Here is a 21,951-nt window from a genome sequence, read left to right on the forward strand (position 1 = left end):
TGAGCCTGCACGTCTGGAGCCTGTGCTCCGCAACAAGAGAGGCCGCGATAGTGAGAGGCCTGTGCACCGCAATGACGAGTGGCCCCCGCTTGCCACTAGAGAAAGCCCTCGCACAGAAACGAAGACCCAACACAGCAAAAATAAATTAATTAATTAATGAACTCCTACCCCCAACATCTTCAAAAAAATTTAAAAAAAAAAAAAAGCACAGAGGAGCAAAAGGATAATAAATGCAGAAAAGAGGCTAAGAAACATAGGAGCTATGGTGTATGAGGAATTGGCCCAGAAGAAGAAGAAAGAGAGAATTAGACAGAAGCAATATTTGCCAAGATAACTGAGAATTTTCCAAAATGGATGGATGATATCAAACTACAGATTCAAGAAGCACAATGAAACCAAGAAGGTCACTATAAAACATATCACACCTAAGCACACCACAGTACAACTGCTGGAGATGAAGGGCAAAAAGTGTTAAATGTAGCTAACAGAAGAAGAAAAATGAGCTTCAAAGGAGCAACCAGACTGACAGCAGAAATATCCTTCAAAAATGTAGGTGAAACAAATACATTTTCAGACAAACAAAAATGAAAAAAATTCATCGTCAGCAGACCAACACTACTGAAAATACTAAAAGATGTTCTTCAGCCAGAAAGAAAATGATTCCAGCTAGTAGCTCAGAGGTGCAAAAAGGAGTGAAAAGAAACATAGAAGATAAACGCAAAGGGAAATACAAACGAACATTGAGGATTGAAACAATAATAGTGAAGTCTTAGGGGGTTTTAAATATATAACAATCAAAATACATGGCAAAACCACTCTGGAAAATAATTTGGTAGTTTCTTAATAAGTTAAACATACACTTACACGTGACCCAACAATTCCAATGTCCATCAAACGGTGAAGGTATAAACAAATTGTGGAATTTTAACACAATAGGATATCACTCAGCTGTACCTAGTAATGAACTAACTGATCGATTTTTCTGAACCAGCCATCTGTGAGTGGGCTGTGTCAGTCTTTAAGGGCTGGCTTGCTGACTATCAGATGAGTTTTGATGAGCTTTGACACAGCCAAGTCCAAACTGTCACGGAATGATTTTGTCCTGGGCTACAAGGCTGCAGACTTGCAGCTCCTCACTTCTGTGAACCACGGCACTGAATTTGGAGGTTCTATCCAGCAGAAGGTTAAGGAGAAGGTTGAAATGTCACCGAACCTCGCTTGGGTGGCTGGCAGTTAAGGATACCCGTTTCTGACATCACCGCTACATACAAAGTGACTTATAGAACTTCTCTATCTGCTAAAGTAAGTCATGCCAGCCTGATTGGACAGGGTCATACCCGAACACTTTGCCCAGGAGTCAGACTGACCCTATCTGCTTTGATTGATGGAAGGAACTTCAATGCGGGAAATCACAAGGTTGGGTCGGGATTTGAACTAAGAAGCTTAACGTGGTTTTGAGTAATGCACCAGCTTTGTCCCTGGGAATTAAGAGAAATGAACCCACTGTGTCCTGACCTTAGTCAACGTCTTCTGTGAAATTTGAAAAGTGTAAACTTTTATTCTTCCGAAGAATTGTAATCTTGCCCATACTGAAGTCTAGAGATGGTAAGTCCATCCTAAGGGAGGTGCTTGAAGGCATTCCTGGAGGTTGTCACGTTTGTGCCACCTTTTAGTTCCAAAGTGTTACTTTGAGTGTGTTCCTCAGTGACGATGTAGTGTCATGTTATAAAGAAATAATGATCCTCCGGTTTGTACATCACATCCTGCCTGTCCCTCACTTCCTCATGACCTTTTATTATATTGGTCTCTGTGCTGTAGTGGAATCTTTGGTTTTGCATCAGAAGAAAATAAAATAAAACCATCATATTTGAAACAAAAAAAGAATGATTTAACACCTGAAAAATTTTGTCATATTAACAGAATTAGGGGAAAATATCATATTACCTTATAGATAAGTGCCAAAAAAGAACTTGCCAAAATTCAATATATATTCATGATTAGAACTTTTAGCAAATGTAAATAAAACTGCTTGAATCTGATAAAATGCACCTATAAAAAAAAACGTACACAAACATTATGATTAAATGTTAAAAACTTTCCCTCTGGAACTGAGAATGAGACAAGAATATCGGAGCCAACTAATAAGAAAGATAAAACAAGTGTAAGAATATGAACACAAGGACGAAAACTGCCCCTATTCACAGGCAATTTGGTGGTGTACATAGACTATCCAAAAAGATCTACAGCTAAATTATTAAATTAGTTAGCAAGGTTGCTGGATATACCAATATACAAAAATCAATTGTATCCTTCTATCCCAACAACAAGCAAAAAATTAAAATTTTTATTTATTTATTTTTAATTATTGAGGTATAATTGACAAATAACGTTATAGTATTAGTTTCAGGTACAACATAATGCTCTGACATTTATATACATTGTGAAATGATCACTATGATGAGTCTAGTTACCGTTTGTCATCACAGTTACGAAATTATCTTTTCTTGTGATGAAAATGATTTAAGATCTACTCTCTTAGCAACTTTCAAATACACAATACAGTATTATTTGCTATAGTCAGCATGCTGTACATGACATCCCTGTGGCTTATTTATTTTATAACTGGAAGTTTGTACCTTTTGGCTTCCTTCACCCATTTTGCCCACCCCTCACATCCCCTCTCTGGCAACCACCAATCTGATCTCTGTATCGATGAGCTTGGCTTTTTTATTTGTTTGTTTTGTTTTAGATTCCACATATAAGTGAAATCATGCAGTATTTCAAGGTCCATCCATGTTGTTGCAAATGGCAAGATTCCATTCCTTTTTTATGGCTGAGTAATATTCCTCTGTGTGTGTGTGTGTGTGTGTGTGTGTGTGTGTGTGTGTGTGTATCACATCTTCTTTGTCCATTCATTCATTGATGGGCACTTAGGTTGTTTCCATGTCTGTCTATTACAAATAATGTTGCAGTGAAAATGGGGGTGCAGATACCTTTTCAAATTTTTGTTTTTGTTTTCTTCAGATAAATACCCAAAGGTGGAATTGCTGGATTGTATGGTAGTTCTATTTTTAATTTTTTGAGGAACCACCATACTGTTTTCTGGAAAGCCATTTGCCAAGCAAATTGGAAAGAAAGCATCAAGAGAAGTTTAGATAACATAATTGTCACAGTAATTCACCTTCTAAGACTCTATCCTTAGAAAACAATAATATCACAAACACACTTGGACAAAGGCTTATGTCCAAGGGTGTTGCAGCCTTGCTTACCATGGCAAAAGACTGAAATAACCTAAGTGTTCAAACTTAGGAGAACGATTATAGCGACACTGTCTCTCAATCAGATAAAATGTGCCTGCCAAAAGAAAATAATAAAATGGATAAATATATAACATAATTATAATAACTATAATTATTATATATGTAAATATATTCATATTATATATAATATACAATAAGAAATATTTTAATAAAATGGAGAATGATCATGAGATACTATAAAGTGAAAAAAGGAGATGCAAAATTGTAAATATGTACTGGAAAAACCCAAATATCCATCAGGAAATGAATGGATAAATAAAATGTGAAACACACACACACAATGGAATAGTAGTCAGCCTTTAAAAGAAATGAAATTCTGAAAAAAAAAAAAGAAATGAAATTCTGTTACATGCTACAACATGGATGAACATTGAAAATATTACGCTAAGTGAAACAAGTCAGGCACAGAGGGACTAATAGTGTATGATTCCGTTTATAGGGGGTACCTAGAATATGTAAATTCATAGGGACAGAAAGTAGAGCAGCGGTTATCAGGGGCTGGAGGAGGAATGAATGGGGAGTACTGTTTAATGAATATAGAGTTTCAGTTTGGGATGATGAGAAGTTCTGAAATGGATGGTGGTGGTGGTTGTACAATCTTATGAATATATTTAATGCCACTGAATTGTATACCTTTTTTTTTGACAATGAAAAAAGCTTTAATTCTGTCTTGAAGAAGAAGAAATGTTACCAGTGAATCACACACAAAAATAATTCTTTAGGCAAACAGACCACACTAGTCCTGTGATTTTTTATTTTTTTGGTTGCTTTGGGTCTTCTTTACTTTCTCTAGTTGCGGCGAGCAGAGGCCACTCTTCGTCGTGGTGCGTGGGCTTCTCTTGTTGCAGAGCACAGGCTCTAGGCACGCGGGCCTCAGTAGTTGTGGCACACAGGCTCAGTAGCTGTGGCTCACGGGCTCTATAGCGCAGGCTCAGTAGTTGTGGCGCACGGGTTTAGTTGCTCCGTGGCATGTGAGATCTTCCGGGACCAGGGATTGAACCCGTGTCCCCTGCATTGGCAGGCAGATTCTGAATTGTATACTTTAAAACCGTTAAAATGATAAATTTTATGTTAGGTGTATTTTACCACAATAAAAACATGCCCAGGAAAAAAATACACAAGTTTACAGAAAATGCATGCTTTGAAATATGGGATGATGTGCAACTGATATTAAGATGTAATCTCTGGATACCGATTGATTCATTTTTAAAATTGGGATTGATTCATACAGAAAAGATGTGGAATTAAACGCCTACTATGTGCCAGTTACTCTTCTAGGATCTGGGGGTAGAGCTTGGTAAACAAGACAGGTGGCCCCTTAGGGCAGGAGATAACAAATATTGAGATTATAAGAAATTCTTTCTTTTTTATCTCTTTCTATATTTTCTAAATCCTTCTCTTGAGTATGCTATTTTTATATTTGGGAAGAAAACATAAGTGAAAGAAGAGAAGCAGTTGAGATGGACTTTCTCCCTTGTTGTAAACTCATACCCCATCCGTATAGAGAAGAACAGGCCTGATGATGGGTGAGGGGCTGAGGGGGGATCAGAATTTACGGAACCAGAGAGACCTGTGGTTCCTGCTCAGTCTGCCATCCTGCTTTTCTCCCTGTTATGTTTTGGGTTTTCCAGCTTCCCGAAGCATCTGGACTACAGCTACTCTGTTAATCCTGCCCACTGCATCCCATTCCGATGGTTTACATCCGTATCCGAAAGATTAAGAGCTTCGCTTTTCTAACGCCAGGATTTTATTTCTTTGAAAATAGTCCTGCCACAACTTTTGAATCATTGTGTTGGCCTTCTCTCTACTTACAAAAGGCCATGAACTGTCTTCTAGAGACTCACAAAGCCGATCTGCAAATATCAGGCAGAGGTCAGTAGACTCAGGGGTTCAACACGTCTCCACCGAGGAATCAGAGCAAAACTGAGATAATTTCAAGGCTTTGCAATGTAAGGAGTCCCCAGTGGCCTCATTTCTACATCCTCTCTCTGCCCCCAAATAATTGACCCTATGGTTGTTCTTTCTTGTCTGATACGGCTGGGATGAGGGGAGGAAGCTTGACCTGAATGAGTGGAATTATTTGACTTTCTTCACAAGAACCTCCTCCTCCCTCCCCTGCCAGCTCTTGCAATTCTTCTGTAACTTTTGGCCTAGGGATCTATTTTAGGCAGCCCTTTCCACACTCTACTAGAAACCTCTCCTGTTGTTGAACTAGATTTTGGAGGTATATGAACATCTAGTTTTTAGACTGTGAGTCCCCTAAAGCTGATATCATGTTTAATTCTAGCTATTCAGTGAATGTCTAATCTATAAGTCTATGAGGCTTGAATAAAACCAGCTTTCATAGCTTCATTTTCATCTTATTCTCAAGACAAGATTTATTCCCTGTATTTTCCCCACAAAAAAACTAATGTTTTTCTCTTCTCCATTTCAATTCTTTTCCTTTCTCTTTCCCCAAATCTCCAGTTACCAGTTCTTACCACTGAAAATTCCTTCTCTACTCTCTGTTCCTGCTTGTTCATGATCTAGCAGCCTTGCCTAGGAAAGACGGTGTGGTTTGGTGGTTATAAAGCACGGGCTGCCTGAGTTCAAGTTCTGATTCCACCACTGGCTTGTAACTTCTGCGTGTCTCAGTGACTTCATCTATAAATTGGGGCTAATTGACAAACTATGTGATAGGGTTGTTGGGGGAGGGGTCAGGAATGCAAGGCACCTAGTGTGGAATCTGGCAACTGAAGAAGGATTCAATGACTGTTCGCTGGTAGTGGTGTTGCCTGAATGGGTATAGGGAATAACATTATTTAGGTAGGTAGTCCTTCCTTCATGGACTTTGTCCAACTCTAGACTTGATCCTATGAGGAGAAAATGGATCATTGACCAGTGAGGGAAAATCCGGAAGAATGGGTTTTGGCCCCAGGGGAGAGGTGACTGAGAAGGGTGACAGCTGCCACTTGTCCAGCGCCTTCCAGCTCTGGGAGCACTTCTGTGTGCCTCAGACCCCTTGATGCTCCAGCATCCCTGCCATCGGCACAAGCTCTCCGAGATTCGGTGACCCTCCTCGTCAGCTGTATGGTTCCTCCCTTAAAAGGAAGAAGCCACAACCTAGAGATACAAACCATTTGCCTGGGGCACACAACCAATGAGTGGCAAAGCTGAGCTGAAGTTCCCGGTCTTCAGAGGACCAACCTAGGACCTTTTGGAGACAGCAGAGCTGCTGGGTCTGTTCTTCATGTCCACTTGATCCACCACATTTCCATGTAATCGACCCTGCTCTGGGGGCCTTGCCTTCCTAATCAACACACAGTTACATCCTTCCATCCCCCACAGCCCTGGAGTCAGTCCTGGACGCCACAGATGCAAACCATGAGTGTCTCCACCCCTCCTCACATACCTAGGGGGCTTGAGGATAAGCCACCAGCCCAGACTGGGTCCTGTGGCCTGGCCACAATCACTGGGCTTAGGTGACTCTTGGAGGGATCTTGTGTGAGACCTGGCAGCTTCCAGAAGCATCCAGGGGGCTCACCTAGTCCCCAGCCCTCTCTCTCCCTGTGCCCATCTCTAGCTAAGCACTGCTTCCTTAAGTCTGGTCTGTTGCCCTAGCTAGTCTGTAGGCCATGGGGAGGCCAGCCTTATTCTGAATCCCGGTTCAGCTGTCAATGGACTTGGCACCCAGCCTGGCCCCGTCTCTGGGATTTGAACTGACCCATAGTGTCATCTCCTGCCATAAACAGATGTCTGGGAACCGTGCTTCATCCTCTTGGCTCCCGAGCACTAGAAGGCTGCCTGTGTCCCCCAGTCCTAGGCCTTGCCCACCTGCTTATAGACACTTTCTTTACCTACTGCTTCAGAAACGGGCCTCCCATCCCTCTGTTCCTCCCTCCTACCACCCATTTTGTCAAAGGACCCATGATATTTTGCATCCAAGTAACCTCAATTTCAACACAACCATAGGATTGCTAATACCTCTTTATGGAGTAGAATTAGACTATTCACTCCAACTGTGACATTGGGCAAATTATTTCACTGCTTCAAGACTTTACTTCCTTTTAGTTTTATAGTGGGCATTAAATTAGGTGACATCTTTCTGGTATAAAATTCTGTATTTAGAGCTGAAACATCTTTTCTGTTACCCGAGACCTCTAAGAGAGAAAACACGGTTATTGGTCTAATGACTTTAAGTAAGTCTGTCTGTCTTCCAGGGGGAGATTCTGCACATTTTCTCTGCCATAGACAAAGAACTCTAGTCTTTATTCCCAACTCATATCTCTCACGCTATTGTTTGAGAATGATATTTTCTGTCTGTATAACCTCTATCAACTGGTCATTTTTTAAAATTTTCAAATCTACCTTTGACACTTCTATAAAATACCCTCAACTTGCTACATTAAGGTACTTGCATGAAAAGCATGATCATTTCCTTCAATCTGAAAGAGGTTTGGAGACCTCAAATAACCTTGGGAACGAAATAGCACCCTGATGCAAAACTGAAACATTGAAGTTCCTAGATCTCAGCTATTTCAAAACTCTGTACTTTTGTCTCTTAATAAATGCTGTAATTCTTGGCTGAATGATTAATTTTCATAATTCTCATTTCTGTTTCTTAGACGTTTTTTTAATTTCTATGTTTCTTGGTGGGGAAGAATTAGCTCCCACTATATCCCTATAGAAGCTTCATTAATTTAGTAACTCATTGATTCAACAAATAAACTTTTGCAGTCTCCATTTACTCACATTCTTTTACCAAAAAGCACATGAGACCCATAGGCTTTTTGGGTCTTCACAACCCAAAACATCTGTTTGAAATGAAAAATTTAATCATTCCATGCTTATAGGCATGTTGATTGGTAGAAAAATTTGAATCATTATTTGGATTTTTAAAAATCCAACCCAGTATTTTCCTCCATAGGGATTAACTCACCCCTCCTATTCCATAATCCTAGGAAAACAGTCAAATTAATTTCCCAGTCACCAGTGCATCTAGGTAGGGCCTTACAACTTGTTCTCAACAATGAAATGTAGATCCCTAAGTGGCAGTGATCCTGCCACTTAGGGACTAAGGAAGTTCTCTTCCCGCTTCCCCCATTCGCTGATGGATGATTCCAGAATGATCTTGGGTTGAAGACAGCAGAACTTCACTGAAGGAGCTGCTTCCCTGAATTACTATGTGGAAGGCCACCTGCCTAACTCCTGATTGGACATTAGAGTTCTGGGATTGTCTGATATAGCAGTTTGCACAACTGGTGAACACATCCCTCTTATCCTTTAAGTCGAACAAGCTAGTGACTGCAGAGTCTTTGGGGTAAGTAGCCTTGCCTGCTTGCCTTGGCCTGAGGCCAACGAGGCTGCTCTGCAGGTGATTTACAGCAAGCTGGCTACTTACTCTGTCTTCACATCATATAATATAACCTACATCCCCTCTGCAGAATAATACAGGGGTTCAAAGCCATGAATACATGCTCTCCTTTCAGTTCTCCTTCGCTGCTCGTCCATGGTGGCCAGTCCCACTGGTCAGAGTTCATCAGCTTGTCAAGATCTCTCCCGATTTTGGCATCTTAAGAATATAGCAGATGGGCTCCCTGGCGTGACTCGATCTCAGAAACCAAAACAAAGCACCTGTATCTAGCCTTTTTCACTTCTTCCGGGTCACTCTATAAACATAATCTGGTTTCTTTCAAAATAATACGTTTATCTGATTTCCTTCCCTAGTGGCTAGTTAAGCAATGAATCTGGCTTTCCACGAATTTACTGGGTCCTTGAGTTCATTTAAGGCTTTTCCTCTTACTCTTTCATCAGTCACAATCTCACTTCTTTAATATTGCCTGGGTTTTTCTGTTTAAATGTGCTTCCTGGTTTTTTCTGTGTGGTTTACAAACGTGAATGTCTTGGACCCTCTCTTCAGTATTTCCAGCTCAGTGCATCTTCACACCGTTCTGTCTCTTTCACTGCCTGAAGATGTGTCTCACAGCATTTCCTCCTGGGTTTATCTCTTCTTTAGGAGAAAGAATTTAAAAGTAAGAGATGAATAATACAGAGATCTACCATTTCTCTGTCCCTATACTACAGTTGATATCAACTCTTTTTCTGTATCTCCCCTACTGGTTCAGGCTTCTTACAGGATAATCTAAACACCATCATTGATTGCTAAATCAAATCAAACAAGAGAATATCCAATTTGCTCCTTTTTCCTCTCACATTTCTCCTAATGTTTAAATTTCCCCATCAATCAATTAACAAATCACTTTGGTACACTTTGCCAAGAGCTTTGAGATGAGAACAGAAGAAACACAAGCAAGTTCACAAGTAACTTGTGAGGCTGATTTATGCAAAACCATTCAAGAATAAGATAGTATATGATACTAGTTGTCTAGTTATATAAAAAGTGCATTCAGAATTGTAGACGGGAGAGACCAATGTGTGCTGGAGTAAAGGAAAACTTTAATAAAGATGGGATTGGGGATTAAGACATACAAACTACCAGTTATAAAATAAATAATCCACAGGGATGTAATGCACAGCACAGAGAATATAGTCAATATTTTATAATAACATTGTAATCTATAAAAATATCAAATCTAACCTAATATCTACTGTCTAATATAATGTCTGCTATAATATCATAAGTCAACTATACTCAATTTTTAAAATAAATAATAAAAAAAAATAAAAATGGGATTTGGCCTTTAGGAACTGTTAGGCTAGAGCAATATGAAGGACAAGCATTTCCTCCGTGGGGGATATCATGAACATAGGCACAGAGGCAGGAATGATAGTAACAGCCACAGTGGGTCCTGTTTATTATGCACCTATTATGTTCCTTGCACCATGCCAGGCCCTTTACATTCATTGTATCGAGTCCTCACAGCCATCCTGGGATTATGAGGTAGGTATTTCACAAATAAGAGAACTCAGATGTAGGGAAGCGGTAGATGTCAGATTCATGATTCAATGTCTGTGCTCCACCCATTACATAGGAAGGTGGGGCCGTTAAGAAAGGTGCCACTCTGGAGAGTAGAAGGCAGTAAACTAGACAGATTGGTGAGGCTAGATTATGGAGACACTGGATGCTGGATTTGACCTGAAAAGCAACAGGAGACTGTTGTAGATTTTTTAGCACATATGTAGCATGACAAGACAGAAGTTCAAGGCCATATTCATGTTAGCTGTAGACTCTGGGAAACATGGTTAAACTTCTGAGATTCAGTAAATGTAAAATGTGTTTAACAGTAGTATCAATTCATAGAGTTGAAAGGCTTAAATGTGGTAATGTATTTAAAGCTTCTACTAAAGTACTTGACATACAGTAAGTGTTTAGTTATGATACTACTATGATACTACTACCACTGCTACCGAAGCAGTGTTTAAGGAAGAAAATTTAGAGAAAAACAACAAACATTCTACTCCCTGGAGAGATGTAACGAGATGGCTTGGGCTTCTTGGGATAAGGAGAGACAGGTATGAATTTGCCAACATGGCAAAGATGAGTCCACAGGACTTGGTGACTGATGTAAGGGACAAAGGAACACAAAAGCCCAAAGACACAAATTTAGAAGAATTTGGGTGTGAAGTGTGATAACATGGCCAGAAACTAGGAAGTGAGGGGGGGAGTTAGTTTTGGGAGATAGCTGAGGAGGTAAGTTTTGGATGTTTTGAGCTTGAAATGATAATAATACATAAAGGAGTATGTACTACAAGCTTTGACAGAAAGGTGGTCTGTGGAAATGCAGATTTGGAGATTATTATAATTGTATTTATTTGAAAAGTGAAAATGAACAAGAGTCCAGTATAAAGAGAGCAGGCCAGAGGACTAGGATTGACACCTGGGGGTGCCCACAGTTGAGGAGCATGATGTGGGAAAGGAGTCACTGAAAGATGAAAGGAAGGGGCAGAGAGAGAGAGAGAGATAAGACACTAACGTAGGTCACGGAGGTCACAAATCAGGGAAGAGAGTTTCCAAAAGGAGAGAGCCCTACTGTGCCCAGGGCTCCTGTGGGGAGAAAAGACTGAGGGGATTAGGAAAAGACGTCTACCATGACAGCATGGAACCCAGATGGGGAGGAACCCAGTTAGCAGGCACTGCCCATTGATGTGAGACATAAATATACAGAGAGAACGAGGCTGTAGCTAGAGGTAGTAGCAAGACAAACAGAGGAGGTTATTTCTTGTTCCTGGAGAGGCCAACACCACCAATTATCCTCAGAGTGAGCTTCCGTTCATCTCCACCCCTTGCCACGGTCATCTCTTCACGGACATGCCGCCTTTTCCCATGGCTACTACAACCGTCCTAGTCTGACCTCTATTAACTCTCATTTTCTCCTTTAGATCTCACTATTGCTACTGCACTCATCAACCTCATCCACTGGACCCCAAACCCACCATTTCTGATGATGTTGTGGACCCTATGATCTTTAACAAGCACAACTAAGATTGTTTCTCTTTCAAAGGCATCATCAGGAATGAAGATTATTTTACCTAATTTATTTTCTTCTGCTTAGACACAGGTATCTAAAAAACGATAGCAATTGTTATTCAGATCACTCCTCTCAAGCACGCTCAAAGTTCCTTTACCTCTTACACTGTAATTGCATCATGAAATGTACCCAACAGTTATTTGGAGCATGCACTGGGAATAACCTCCCTGCCCAGCCAACTTTGTGATTCTTAGAATCCTATTTCCTCCACAAACCCTCTGCAGTTGGATTTCTCTGATTCCTACCCTGTTTAAGCATAGGACTTCAATGATTATTTCCCATTTTTCTTCTTCCAAAACATGCTACCTGCATTCCATTTCAAGTAACAAATATTGTGTGCCAATGAACAACGTAGATACAGTTATTGCATCGCGTAAGTAGTGTCTTATTTTCCTTCTGTTGTTGGTTTTACCCAATGAGCTAGCCTGAGTTAGCTTCATTTTACGTTACCCTCCATCATACAGGTCAGAAACCATGTCTAATCCAGCATGTGTAACGAAAGGCCATCCTCTACACTCCAGTATCCCTGCACAGTGTAATGTGCGAAATGGTACTTTATTGGTGCTTTTTGTTGATGAGTTGATAATGATTGTGACCCCATTCCTATTCTCTACAAGTTCATCTTTCATGGTAACAGCCAGATAGCCTCATTTTTCTTCCACTTCCTGCAAACCCGCTGCAGGCATCGTTAACTTTCTTGGTTGCCAGCAGCTCTGAGTTCCCGTTCTTCCTTTCAGAGAGTTTCTCTCTTAATACTTGTATCATAATGTTTACCTGCTTTCCTTGCATTGTATTCTGACTTTGGGCAGGTACAACAATTATTTTCTGATTGGAAGAATTCTCCACAGACTAGCTTCCGGTTATATAAGTTTCACACTTTGTTTCTCCTCCACCGCGCATATGTTTTCATTCTAATTCCGGATACCATAGGACACTGTCAGATCACAGTACGAGCTCTGGCCTCGGACTTTAGTATCACATTCCTGGATGAGTTCCAGTAAGCCATAGGAGTATTTCTGGAAGTCATTTCTGCTTTGGGAAGCCCAGTAATAACAACTATATGTTGAAGTTACTGAAATCCACATCTATAAATCCCACTCCAGCAAAACTAAATGTATCCATAATTCACTTTCCCCTTAACAGGATCTCCAAAATGCTCATAATCATTCCAGTGACACCTGACACAAGGAGTATTGTGATGGAGAGGAGGTCAAGGTGGAAAAGTACAATGGATTTAACCAATTGCAGTTACCTCTGAAAATTTACAAAACATATGACCCTGTGAACACAATTCTGGGACCCTCTTAGGACCTTGGAAGAAGGTGTCTGTGCTAGTGAGGGGCTCTGAAACTAAAGCTTCATTAAATTCATGGCAAATCCACCTTTCTACTCTTGTCTCTCTCAGTTTTGTTTCCTCATCTGCAAAATAAGAATAATATTAGCTTTGCCTATTTGAAAGGTTGCCATGATATATATAATAAAATTATCTGTGTTTTTAAAAAGTGCTTTATATTACCAGTTAATGCATCATTAGAGATGGTTCTCACATATATTTTCTAAAATTGGCTATCACTTCTCCCTTCCCACCTTCTCTTCTTACAAAGAACTTTGATGCTCCTCGCATTGGGAGGCGGAGTCCCTGTTCCCTCTCTTTGCATCTGGGCTCGTGCTCACAGCCAAAGTGATACTCTGACTCCCTGAACTAGGTCGTAAAGGCGACACGTCTTTGTAAAGGCGACACCTGGCTCTCTGGGAATGCTTACTCTTGCAACCCAGCAGCTGTGGGGAAGCCCAAACTATAGAGGAGCCCACATAAAGAAGAAGAGACAGCCAACCCTCCAGCCGTGGGACGGGGTCCTCATGAAAGTGGATCCCCCAGCCCCAATTAAGCTGATGTTGAGTAGAACAAAGGCAAGCTATAGATTCATGAGCAAAATAAATGGTTGTTGTTGTTTTAAGCCTTTAGGTTTTGGAGTGGTTTGACTTGACGGGAACCATCTATCTTTCCAATGAAACCCCTCTCCACTCACTCCAGACTGAACTTCTCTGCATTCCCTGACCACACCTCACAATTCCCTACCCCTATGCCTTTCTCATACCATTTTCTCTATTGGAATGTCCTCTTCCCATTGAAATCTTACCTATCCTTGATGGGCTCACTCAGTTGCCACATGTCCTATGAAGCTCCCCTCACTGCCTCGGTTGGTTGTGATATCTTCCTCCTCTCAAACCTTGAAGAACTTTGTTTCCACTAGTCATATAGTACTTATTGCCACGATTGATGTTCAGCTTATTTCACTACTGGCAAGGCCAAGTACCGACCAGTCAGAAGGGGGCCTCCTGAGTTATCTATCCTGTGATTTGATGACCCTCCGCCTTGCAGCAAAGTTGGTTCTATGTAGTCTTAGCTCCTCCTGTGTCCTGTATGCACCTTCAGGGCAGGGTGCCTCATATATTTTTGTCAGTATTCCCATCCCCCATGCAAAACATAGGGTTGTGCATGTAATATACTATATACGTTATGAATACTTCGTTGAGACTTAAAAAATAGATCCCTGACTAATAAAAGAGAAAGTCCAGAGAGTATATACAGGGAAAAAAAGAGCTTAAAACTTTAAAACTGTAAATAACTGAAAAATAAGATAAATTTTCTCAAATCAGGATCATGAAGGTTTTTGATCTGAGAGCTTAGTGATCATCTAATTGCGTGCAAAAGGATGGCTTGGGGAAAACTAGTGTGTGTTGGTGGGGAGAGAATGCAGATTCTGGATTCCACTCCCAGACATTCTGAATAAGTAGGTCTGGGTGGGGCTGCTGAAATCTCCTCCTTGGTGAGATATGCAGGGGACTCTGGTGCGGGTGGTCCGTGGACCACACTTGCAGAAACCCTGGTTTAGTCAGGCCCCCTCCATCGTTGTCTGGTTTACGCGCTCATGCTGTGTCCTGTGCCCTTTGAACTGGCTGTGGCTGTGGGCTGCCATGGACCGGAAGAGCTAGCGTGGCCAGAAAGAAAGAGAAGGTGGGAAAGCTGTAAGTCCAGGGCTGTCTTTGAAGGAGAAATCATTGCCTTTAATCTGTGGGTGGTGGCTAAATGAAACAAAACACTTCACGGAGCTCAGCAGGGAAGCAAGTAGCCTGGCTGGGGAGTCTTCCGTCCGGGGGTGTCCTCGGGTGGGTTGACCTGTTTCCTCACAGTTGAGTAAATTGTTGATGGTGTGCATCACCTCATGCGGTTCAGTCTCCACCCTTGGCTACCCGGTTGCTACCAGTCCAATGCCTAATTTCATTTACTCACAACCTCAGAGCTAACATTAGAAGCCTGGATTCTAACAGATTAGCTTCTTCAATGCCTTTTTTCCGGAATAAAATCTGTGTGGTTCTGAGTCCTTCAACTATTTAAAAATAAACTCACAGGGTCTTTCCAGCTTTGTTCTTCCAGTTTCACTCGCACCATCTTCATCTTCTAGAATCCTTTGCCCAGTGAGCGAGTCTGCCCTGGAATCTGAGTCTCTGGAAGAGGCCTCTGAGTCACTGCTTACTCCTGTGCTGTCACCCTGGGGTCTCTAAGAGGCAGGGCCCCAGCCTTTCAAATCTCAATATTGCCCTGGAATAAAAACTGCCAGATGACCTGTAACTCAAACAGCTTTTTGTTCCCAGCATCTTCCTCACCTTAGAAGGCAGAAGAGGAAAGCAGGGAAGCAGTAGGCAGCTACCACTGACTCACCACGAATCATCCTCCACCGTAAATTATTCAGGAACTGCAGAATAGCCATCTTCTGTAAAATTTTAGGCCTTTCTGAAAGCACTCTTCATCTTCCCCAATCTTTGTGCCTTTTAAAATTTTCATAAATACCTGCCTGGAACATAGTCTAGCAACTGACATCCACTAAGTGATAGAGACCCTGTGGAACTTGCATACTGGGCTAGCATGCAGTGTTCCACAAATGTAACCACAAAGACGGGGAAAGTCCCTTTCATTGCCACAGACCTTCCTTAGAGCAAGATTCCAGACTTCCTGTCGTTGGTCTTTAATAGTTGTGCTTTGTTGATTTTGTTCAACTCGGGCATTCAGCATTTGTATCAACCTGTACAAAGCACTCTCTCCCACGTGAGCTCATTTCATTTTCCACAGCACCGTGAGACGGGTATTGGTTTCAAATCAAGAAACCGAGGCTCTGAGAGGCTTGGTGACTCTTCTAAGGTCACAGAGCTAATAAGTGATGATCAGGAACTTGACCTAGGACCTCAGTGTCAATTCCAGGGCGCAGCCCCCCATGTCATGTGGCACTTGCTCTGTGTATGAACCATGCAGGGCCCACACAGCTTGTTCATGAGAGAAACTGGACATGGGCCTGAAAGCGGCCATGGGGGCGCACCTCCCAGACCTCCAGCTACCAGGGGCATCGCTGGTCCAGGGCACCAGCTGCCACTCTGAAATCCATCTCTGCCTTGGCCAAGGTTTCGCTCCCCACAGGCAGCTCCCCACCGATGACTGCAGGTGGCAGGGGCGCTAGGAACGATCCCTTCCTGGGGGACATGGAGCTCTTCTGGCTGGCTGGGGACTTTGTCTCAGGCTCCCTCTGGCTCTGCCCAACTTTACCACGACTGCGAGGAAGAGTCCATCCCAGCTTCCTTCCTCTCCTTCCCTCAAGTCTGCTGGCAGGCTCGCCTTCCTGCAGCTCCCTGATCAGTCCTTGTCTGCTGCTTTTCGAAGGCCCCGGGTTATCACAGCCTGTCTCATTCCTTCATTGCCGACGCCCCTGCAAGGCACATCTCTAGGCTCAGGAAGCCAGGGGAGGACCTAGTGTTCAGACTCTCGTGAAATAGCAGATGAACCAAAAAGGCAAAAGGTAGAAAGGCTGGGCGATTTTCAACATGCATGCCCATGCTGGGCTAAATCTGTCCTTAGACATGGAATCTTCAGGGAAACAGTTAAGCAGGGAAACTGCCATGGGCATGTCTGCATGGGCAGCCTTCTTGAAGTGGTCGGGAAGAAGTACTTTTCCTAAGCATTGCTCCCAGTGAAGCCCCATCTCACTGTTGGAGCTTCTGCACCTCTCTTAGGTTTCAGAAGCCGCTGTCCTCAAGACCTCTTTTTACTGACCTTTGAACTGCACGTGATGGGGAAGAGGCAACCAGCTATGACGCATACTTGTTAAAGAAAGAAATACCCGTGTTGATTCTTCCTGGGAGGAAGATGTCAGCGAAGGCATTAGTCTTTGTCTATATCTGTCATTTGAAGAAGGAACCAAGTTCAGAGACATAATCCTACACACTTTCCTCCCCTGAGTCATGGAACAAGCATACCATTCCCGTGTTCACTTGCTGAACACATAGTGGGCCCTACCACGGCCAGGTGCTGGGATTCAGAGGAGAAATACCACCAAGTGGAGTCACCACGATGTGTCAGGGACACATGACAAGGGAGGTTGTCCACAGAGACTGCGGGATTGAGACAGCTTGATTTACAGAAAGCCAACTTATTTTTTTAACCTTGCCAGTAAACATACTTACCATGGTGGTAATGCTGCCATTGTAAAAGCACACAGCAGTTATCCTCCAGTGGGTCACTAATTAATCTAGGTGTGGCTGGGGACAGCTGGATACTAATCTGTGGAACGATAACACCTGTGTCAGGTTGCCATCGCTGGCCCTTCAGGCAGCATGAACTGATGGTTTTGCTCTGGGGCCGTGATCCTCAGAGGTTCCACCTCGTTATTGTACAGCAACCTGGAGCCCCAGATGGTCCCCGATGTCCTGAGATAATCAGTGGGCAGAGGGAGGGGTTTGCATATCAAGGAGCAAAGTTGTACAACACACTCTAGGTCTGAGCTGTCCAAGAGCCACGTATGGCTGCTGAATGCTTGAAACGTGGTTAATCTGAGCTGAGATGTGCTGTACGTGTAAAATACACAATGGATTTTGAACACCTAATTTAAAAAAAGTAAAATATCTCATTAATAATTTCGATATTGATTACATGTTGTAATGATATTATTTGGGGACATATTGGGTTAAATGACACACATTATTAAAATTAATTTCACCTAATTCTTTTCAGCTTTTTAATGTGGCTACCAGAAAACTTAAATTTACATATGAAGCTCAGATTGTGTTGCAACTATGACCTAGGTGTCAAGGTCGATGAGGGCGGTGATTGGATCTATTTTTACTCATCTTATTACCGTTGTAACCCCAGAATTCAACACACCATCTAGCGCTGAAAAGCACTCAATAAATATCTGAGGAACAAATGAAAATATAAATTGACAAATAGACATCAGTTCCTCATTTCTCTGAAGCCGAGAAGGATTTCTTCCCCCTCCTTACCTTAGCCTAACACCTGAGAAGGAGGTTGGAGATCTGCAAACTCTATCTCTCAGATCTGAATCTCCATGCCGGAGCTCCCCTGAGTGTACATCTGACAGCCTGCTCAGAAACTCTGCTTAGATGGGTAGTAGACCTCTCAAACTTAACATCCCCAAAGCAGAATTATTTATTTTTTTCTCTCAAACTTGTTTCTGCCGAAGTCCTTCTGATCTCAATAAACGGAACCATGATCCACCAGTTTTTCAGGGCAAAAACCTAATCATTTTAAGTACTCTATTTCCCCCATGAATAACACCACCCAACCCCATCCAATCAAGAAACAAGTCTTGTTGGTTCTACTGTAAAATATATTCCAGATATATCCACTTTCTCCACCACTGCTACCACTTTGGTACAAGCCGCCTTGGTCTTTCACTGGCACTACTGTTCCTAATTGACCCACATGTTGCTGCCACTGCCCCCAGAAACTCTGTGAACCATTATTATCCTTCTGACAAAGACAAAGAAATGGATGCCCAATAAACTTGACCATAAGAACATTTTTATCTGTATTTAACAAACGTGCTTCAATCAGGCACACCAACTGCGGGATGGAAACAGCTGGGGCAGTCATCTAAATATATGCTTGCCTTCACGCAAGTATTCAGTTAGGCTGGTCCAGACAGAAGTTAACTCTATTTCTAAAGCTCTCTGCAGATGTAGGATCCAGAGGCAGGTGGGTCGGGCTTTGCCTATCTGTTTATTAACTGTTTGACCCTGGCCTTCCCCCGGTGGTGGGTACAGTGGCCATAGCAGCATCACTCTCCATCCCGGCGCTTTTGGGCACGTCACCAACGATGCTCCCTAGCTCAGAAGCAAGCAAAGCAGAGCCCTCGCCCCTCCACTTAGAACATACAAAACATACAAATAGCTTTCAACTGCTGGATCACAGATAAAACGAATGCTCACAGATAAAAGAAATCAAACACTCATGGAACTAAATCACAGGCACACTTTGCTGACTGGGTTATTTAACGAGCTTGTACTGCTGCAGAATTGCAAGGAAAATTAGCTTAAGGGAAGAGGGACATGCTGAGCAGGAACCTTTCACAGGGACCTCAGCCTGTTCCCTTCCACGACAGGAGAGCAGGCATCTTCCCTGCTCATCTCTGCGATTAGACTAAGGCTCTACATCTCCATGGCCTCCCTCCCCCAGCCCCTAATTTCACCTTCTCCTGGGACGATCCTCCTTAAACATCCTCCTCCCGTACAAACCACTGCCATCCTTCTAGTCCCCCGGTCCCTCATATCCATCGCCAACTCTTGTGCAGTGCTTCAGATGTTTCTTAGACCTGTTGGTGCTGTCTGGAGCATCACGTTCTTCCCCGTGACTACACGTTTCCCGGGGAGTGGGCCGCTCTTCACTTTCCTCCCTACTCAGTCCTACTCATCATGTTCATTTCTACCAGGTGAATCTTCCAGAAGCACCATTTTTTCTAAGTCATTTTCCTGAATATGAATCTCCGTAGCCCCCTATGGCTTATTCATTCATTTAAAAAAATCCATTCATCCCACAAATATTTATGTCAGGCCATATGCTAGGTGCTGGGGATGATGATTAGTGAAACAGTCTAGTGCTAACTCCCCGAGTCTGAATGAACTCTGCACTCTTCTGTGTGATTTGTAATACTTCACCATTTCTTAGACAGGCCTTTGCAGTCATTATTTCCCCAAATTGGAGTTCCACCTTTGCTCATTTTCATCCTGTGAATTTTGCTCATCATGAAAGGACTGATTCAAAGCCTCCCCCCGCAATACTTCTCTGAATTTATATTACTTACTGATTTTCTTCCTATCCTTCACTGTCTCATTTCTTAAATGCAGTTATCTTTTCGTATGTGTAGGTCTTATCCCCACAGTTAAATATAAATATAAACACCCTGAGGGGGATTCTCCCACAGTGTCTAGTTGGTAGAGTGTTTTGCAATATTTTTTGATTAATTGATTGACTTCTGTAGAAATTTATTATTTGAGAGATCTACTCCATTATCAGTGAAAGTCATATATAGATATTTTCATCATCATACTCAATTATCCAATTGAATTTCTATTGTGAACTTTATATTAAATCTTTAATAAGCAGATATTTAATATCTATTCTCTACACTGAAAAATTGTTTAAAAATTCTATTCGTAAAGCAGGAGACATGCTCAAAGTCAGGATTTCCTATTTTACTTTTTGTTACTTCTCGTGTTTAATATGGCATTGAGCATACAGCAAGTGCCTGATTAAAAAAACGACTGATGGTAATAGTTCCCTCTATTTCAATGATTGATTGCTTGTTGAACTTTGCCATTACATTCTGATGTTGTCAAAAGTAAGATTGTTTTTTGCCCACTGCTGCATCAGCAGTGCCCAGGACAGGCCTGCTACCTGTTAGAAAGGAAAAGAATCAATGAATGTGATGGATGGATGGATGGAACAGCAGCGATTTCTTCAAGCCTAGGGTATTAGAAATTTCCTGAAGGAACTGATATTTGAGCTGTGCCATAAAGGCTAAGGAAGCTTTACATGTGTGAGATGGTAATAAGGGCAAACCTGGGCAAAGCAAACATCTTAAACAAAAGCGTGATCGACCAGAAGAGTTCGACTGAAGTTGGCAAGATAGGAAGTAATGGAAAATAAGGTTGATGACTGAAAATGTGTTTGACATACTTGGGAGTCCATTGAAGGGACTTAAGCTCCTTGAGGGCAGGGCCAGTTCAGGGCTGTGTTCCCAGAGCTTAGCACAGTGCCTGCCACCCTGATATAATGGAATAATAAAAAATTTGTGGACGAAGGTTAACCCTTGGCCACTTCTCTGAAGTCATCCCTGTCTGTTTTCCTGGCTCACTCTTATACTCTTGATAGCCTTGCCCTCTCTTCTTTTAAACTTGTTTTCTTTTAATAAATTTATTTATTTATTTATTTTTATTTTGGTTGTGTTGGGTCTTCATTGCTGCATGTGGGCTTTCTTTAGTTGCGTCGAGTGGGAGCTACTCTTCGTTGCGGTGCGGTGGCTTCTCTTGTCGCAGAGCACAGGCTCTAGGTAGTTGTGGCACATGGGCTCAGTAGTTTTGGCTCGTGGGCTCTAGAACACAGGCTCAGTAGTTGTGGCTCGTGGGCTCTAGAGCACAGGCTCTGTAGTTGTGGCGCATGGACTTAGTTGCTCCGCGGCATGTGGGATCTTCCCTGACCAGGGCTCGAACCCGTGTCCCCTGCATTGGCAGGTGGATTCTTATCACTGCACCACCAGGGAAGCCCAGCCTTGTCCTTCTTAAACTTGACTCAGAGTTTTTGCACTTGCTTGTCCCATTTCCTGAAACATCCCTTATTCGGTTCTGTCCTCTCTGACCTTCCTGCTCTTCCTTAAACACACCAACCTGAGACCTTTGCACTCGCCCTTTATTTGATCACTCTTCTTGGAAAATTCTCCCCACCTGTTTTCATGGGACTCAATCCCTTCCTTCATTTAAACCTCTGCTCAAAAAGCTCTTTCACTTCCTCTAGAAGCCTTCCCTCCCAGCCTATGTAGGGAGTGCCTCTCTCCTTCTGTCACTCTCAATCCCAACTTTTATTTTTCTATTGTTTTAATTTTCTTAATAGCATGTATCGCCACCTTACATTGTTAGAGTTGTTTCTTTACTGTTGGCCCCCTCCCTGTTAGAATGTAAGCTCTCATACGGTGGTGAGGACTTTTCTTGTTCACTGCTATTTCCCTGAAGCCTACCTTGAGCAGTGCCTGACACATAGAAAACACTTAATAAATATCTGTTGAATAAATAAACAAGTAGTTTAAGTACCTTTTTCCTAA

General features: G+C 42.3%; 1 pseudogene; it reads left to right on the forward strand.

Moving 5' to 3' along the window:
* Positions 1-969: 969 nt before the first annotated feature.
* LOC136141723 (voltage-dependent anion-selective channel protein 3 pseudogene) lies at positions 970-1,458 on the forward strand (annotated as a pseudogene).
* The last annotated feature ends 20,493 nt before the right edge of the window (positions 1,459-21,951 follow it).

Source organism: Phocoena phocoena, chromosome 21, assembly GCF_963924675.1.
Source record: "Phocoena phocoena chromosome 21, mPhoPho1.1, whole genome shotgun sequence".
Classification (NCBI taxonomy): Eukaryota; Metazoa; Chordata; class Mammalia; order Artiodactyla; family Phocoenidae; genus Phocoena; species Phocoena phocoena.